Source organism: Solanum stenotomum, chromosome 2, assembly GCF_019186545.1.
Source record: "Solanum stenotomum isolate F172 chromosome 2, ASM1918654v1, whole genome shotgun sequence".
In the NCBI taxonomy this organism is placed as follows: domain Eukaryota; kingdom Viridiplantae; phylum Streptophyta; class Magnoliopsida; order Solanales; family Solanaceae; genus Solanum; species Solanum stenotomum.
The window spans coordinates 53,140,491-53,146,456 of NC_064283.1; positions in this window are offsets into that span (position 1 = coordinate 53,140,491).

Consider the following 5,966-nt stretch of genomic DNA (forward strand, 5'->3'; position numbering starts at 1 on the left):
GCTTATAAGTCATAAGCCAAAAGCCAATTCAAACAGGCCCTTAATCTTTTGTTGCCTTTCTTATCTCTCGTGAAGTTTTTATATATAGATTTCCATTCTAATTAAAAGCAACAGTGAAATAAATACAACGTTTGAATTGTAATTCTGATAAAGTTTTTTTTTCTGTATTTAGTTATTTCTATCGGTTATTTATCAGTGTCATGTTTTACTACTTTGTCATTGCACTAGACTTTATATATATATATATATATATCATTTTTATATTTAGTCAGCATCTTAGATGTTTAGATTTTCATATTATCATGCATATTTCACATACTCAATTCATTCAAAGTACTTATCGCGTACTTCTTTTGCCTATATTTTTCATGTGATGTAGACTCAGGTTCTTGCTATTAGGGTTCTAGCCAACCAGGTGGGTCTCAACTTTCAGCCAACAGTTGATGAGTTCTCTAATTTCGAGAGCTCAAGTCAGTCCATAGCTCCCGTGTTTTATTTTTGTTCATATATATTGATTAAGAAAAGTAGGGGGTTTATATCCGGACTACCTATAGTCCGTATTAGTTGAGGCTTCATAGACAATTAATTAGAGTTGTTGTAGCAGTTTAGTTTATTCTAGATTCGTTTTAGATTATAATTGTTTTATACAAAACTTTGTTCAGAAATATATTGGACCAATATTCCATAGTTATGCTTTTGCAAAGTCATTTTAGTTCTTTTACATGTTCATATTCAATTGCTCATGACTTATGTCAGTCTTAAGGGTTAGTTTGGGGTCACTTATGAATCTAACCACCATTTTACGACTAGGAGGTAGTCTCGGGTCATGACAATAACATATCAAACGAAAAATATATATCTCTTTAATAATATTTTGATAATGTTTCTCATATATGAATTTGCAGCTAAACATTACATGGGATGAATTGGGACAGTCAAATTGGGTTGCGGTAATAAATGACTCCCCTTAGTATTTTAGAATACAAATGTTGTTCTGACTTATATTAGTCCAACCACTTCAGTTCATCTCAAAATGGACTGATCCTTGCAACTCGTGGAAAGCCTCAGACATGTACAAAGATGGAAAAAAGTTTGCTGGAACAAGGCTCCTCACAACACAATAAAAGTGAACACTGATGAGAGTTTCTCATAAAATATGAGAAAATTTGGTATATGTTGAACTGTTAGAGATAGTCACGGTGATTTAATCATGTGTAACAACTCGGGTTTTAGAAAAGAAAGAAAGGACTTTATTAGTTGCAGTCTAGTTCTACGAGTCCCAATCTACGGACTGTTGAAGCTTCAATAGGACGTAAATGGCAGCCGTAGAAAGAGAGAAATAAATTTTCTAAAATCAAATCCTAGTGCCTCTTTTACGAATCCCTAGTACAATCCGTCAAATGATCTGAAATTCATAGATAGGTCTCATCGGTAGGTCCCAGACTTGGTAAAATTTTGAAGGTGAAGATTGGTTTCCATGGTTGGTGTCTACAGACTGTAGGAAGATCTACGAGTCGTAGACATGTTCCATCAAAAGTTGGTCCAAGTAAAGGGTGTCTAAACTTTTTTAAGTAAAGGGTGTCTAAACATTTTTACGGTTGACCAGGATGGTCCGTAGAAAGTCCTACGACGTCCTTCCAAATCATAGGAGGGCTTTGGTAGTTATGTTTCAGGGGTTTGAGTCTTTTCCTAATGGTTTTAAGCCAATACAATGTCTTTCTGTTTTCTACCCTAAGCCATAAATAAAGTTTTTAAGTCCTAAAACTACCCAATTCAACTCCATTCTCTGAAATTCCAAAAATCAAACCAAGTTCACTCCATAATTTCCCTCTCAACTGAACGAAGAAGAAGAATCTAGGGTTCATTCAAGGACATCAATTCACCATTCATCTTGAGCTTTTAGTAGCAAGTTATGTGGGTATTTAACAATCTAGTTCATTCCTCCATGACCCCCCAAGGTTTTCCATTTCTCAATTCAATTTTCAATTGATCAAAATTAGGATTCTTCTTAGTTCTTATGGGTCTCATTCAATTGTGATTTGTTATTGTTGATTAATTCTTCCCATGCACGATTTAATATTAATAAAATAATATTCAGTTTAATTTATATTGACTCATGCATGATTCATGATTTTCAACTATGAACCTATGATAAACCCATGAACTTATGAACTATGAATTTTAGAAGGTTATACATGTCTTATGAACAATGACGTTTATGATGAGAGGGTGCTTTTGATGAAAGTATAAATGTTATTTGTGAGAGGTATTTTTCACATATGGATTCACATTGGTGAAAGGTTTTCTCACCTATGCTTGAATTTTTTTTAAGGAGCTATTTTATGTTTTGATCTTTAAAATGTTGATTGGTGTTGATCATTGCCTTTTTTATGTTATAATGATATTTTACTTTTATCTATTCCATTAGGATTTAGACATAGCATCGAGAGGGCTTTGAGGGGGAGGCTCAAATAGAGTAGTCTCTAGTATCAACCTCTACTCCCTAACTAGGCGCCCCCATAGGATTGTCTTAAATAACCTAGCGAGTGGATCAACTTTAGAAAAAAGATGATGTGTGCGGGTTCTACTTTGTGAAGTAGAATTCGTTTCTTTCGATATGAGGGACATAGATTATTCCATGATATAACTTTCATGGTCTTATTGTCGGTTAATGCTAATAAAACATGACTATGTTTCTTCAAAGTTTTATTATGTCTCTTCAATGTATGGATAATATTTCATGATTTACATGTCATTGATTCTTTAAAAGATTTTAAATATTCAAATATTGATCATGTCTCATAAGTTTTAAGCCATTCATATTACCATGTCTATTCTATGCATATTGCATACATTCGATGTATTAATACACACTTGTGCCTACATTGTCTCATTAATGTAGGATCTGACGCTCCTACTTCTCACTCCCGTGGCTAGTTGATTCTTCCAGATTCAAGATTTTGGTGAGTCCTCATGTTTCTAGGACCGAGATACATTTACTTGTTCATCTCTTTCATTTCACTTTTTACGACTTTGTATGTGATGTATGGGTTACATCCCAATCACTTTCCTTATGATGTAATAGATTGAGACTTATGATTAGACTTTTGCTTTGTCAAACTCTTTTATGATATGAAACTATGACTTAAACTATTTACTTCTATTATCTTGTATGATCCATGCTAAGTGGCTTTTGTAAGGCCTCTTGGGGCACTATACGCCATGTTACGCCTATGGTGTACTTTGGGTCGTGACAAACTTGGTATTCAGAGCACAAGAGGTAGAAAGGTGCTAGATTGTATCATAAGACCGTGGAGTAGAGTCTTGTTCATGAGTATGAAGCACACCACATTTATGAATATGAAGCTATAAGATGTTAAGGAAATTCCACTTCTTTTATCACTTTAAATTCATGCGATAAAGTTTAACTTTATATGTATCTCTCCTAATCCTTATCCGATGCTTTTTTCAAGATATGGCCTACCTTAGGAGATGTGAATGAGAATATGGTACAGAAGCTCCTTAAGATTTTCAAGAAGCTCCATAGGTTCTAGATGACCCTTTGACCGAATAAGTGATTAATGCGAAGTTTTGAGCTGCTTTTCAAGTGTTGGCTCAAGCTATGATGGCTCAAGCCAATCAAAAGGATGTGGTCCCCATGAACCCAAATACGAGTACGTCGATAACTAAAGTAAGAGACTTTACTAGAATGAATCCCTCAGAGTTTCATGGTTCCAAGGTTTAGGAAGATCCACAACAGTTCATTGACGAAGTGTATAAGGTTTTGATGATCATGGGAGTGACACTGGTAGAAAAGTTGGAATTGTCGCTTATCAACTTAAGGGTGTTGCTCAAGTTTTGTTCAACCAATGGAAGGAAGAGAGAGTAGTTGATGCAGGTCCGCTTGATTGGGAAAATTTTAAAGTTTCTTTCCTTGCTAGTTTATTTTCCCTTAAGATGAGGGAGGGAAAGGTACTTGAATTCATCAACCTTCATCAAGGAAATATGAGTGTGAAGGGGTATGCCTTGAAGTTCATACAATTTTCTAAATATGCTCCTACTATGGTTGCCAATCCTAGAGCAAAGATGAGCATGTTTATTTTTGGAGTGTCCGAAATGGTGGTTAAGGAATGTCGTACCACCATGCTCATCAAGGAAATAGACATTTCTCGTCTAATGATTCATGCTTAACAAACTGTAGAGGAGAAGCTTAAGGAAAGGTCGAGGGAGGCAAAGAGGGTAAAGAACGATGATGGTGACTTTTCACGTTCAAGGTCCGATGGACATGGTCGTTCTATGTTTTGAAAAAGGTTTTCGGGCCAAGGTATATCCAATGCTCCGACTTGTAAGTTCAAAAAAATAGGATGTCTAATCCTGAACATCTAGGGGGAAATGGTGATGGAAATGGATCTTCAATTCTCGCATGCCAAAAGTGTGGCAAGAGTTATCCGGGAAAATACTTTATGGGTACGGATAATTGTTTTGGTTGTCACAAAAGTTGTAACCTCTTGAGAGATTGTCCATCTAAAATTGACAAGGGAAATGATGGTAGGCAAGATTTACCTAGTGGTTCGGGTTCATGTGCTCTAAAGAAAAACTAGTTCTATGCACTTTGTCACAACCCAAGGTTCCCCCTAGGTGTAACATTCCGTATAGGACCCCGAGAGGCCCCATACAAGCCACTTAGCATTCATAACATAAGAAATATAACAAAAGAGATAAAGAACAACGTTTCAAGTATAAAAGTTTTATAAAAGTAAAGCAGAAGTCTAAACACTTGTCTCATTAGCCATCTAGTACATAAGAATGAAATTGGGCCTACTCCATACATCATGTCCAAAACTGAAAGTAAGAAGAAAAACTGAAAACAATGAAAATTCATCCTCGAAGCATGAGAACTCACCAAATCTCGGAATCTCTCAAATCAACCTCTAGCCACGAAACTGAAAACCCTAACTGTCGGACCCTACATTTGGGGAAATGTAGGCAAGAGTATGTGATAGTACAAAATATGTACCAAGTATGATAGCCATGTATATAAACATTAAAAACATGCTAAAACGAGACATTTTCATGAGTAATCAATGATCAACATGCATCTTGAGAGTTAGAAATCATAAGTCATAAAATGTGATCAATGCAAGTGAGCATCATCTTAAAACATACTTACAATACCCCTTGAGGTAACCTTGGTTCATCGTGACTTTGCTTGTTTATGGGAAGAAGCCTTCACCGGCATATAAGACCATGTGAGCTAGCAACATGAAATCCGGTGTCTCCCACACCGAAAAGGGTTTTCCCTACTTTCCAAGGTAAGGACCATGAACTTCTAGCTATTGTGGATCCATTATGTAATGTCTATATAGGCAATCCTATGCTGGCAAATAGCTTATGGGACTTGGGTAATCATCACTTGTCCACTCGATACTAAGCTTAATTTCCATTGAATAGTTCTTAATCCTATTAATCTTAGCTCTTAAAGGAACATGGGTAATCACCTCTTGTCCTTAGATCACATGACATGGGTAATCGCCTCTTGTCATTCAATAGATAGCTAGGGTAATCGCCTCTTGCATCAACATTAGCATATATCCTTAATCATTGGTTTATTTTAGGTGAGAAAAGCCTTTAAACCTTAGGAACCCTTATTATGTGAGAAAACCTTTCACAATAATATTTTCATGTGTATATGAGAAATCCTTTCAACAACAACAACATCATTGATATTTCAGTTTCAAAATATCCTTAAAACATTTACATAAATTTCATAAGAACATGCATAATTCCATAATTCACCTTTCATGGTTCCACCCACTTCCACACATCAATATCTAGAAAACATAGGTTAGATATGGACTTACTGGAATTCATCATAAAATCATGTAATTCTATCAATTCATGCTTGATTTCATAAACTCTTCTTTCATAATCCGAAACCCACATTATATGAACATAACTTGAAAAAA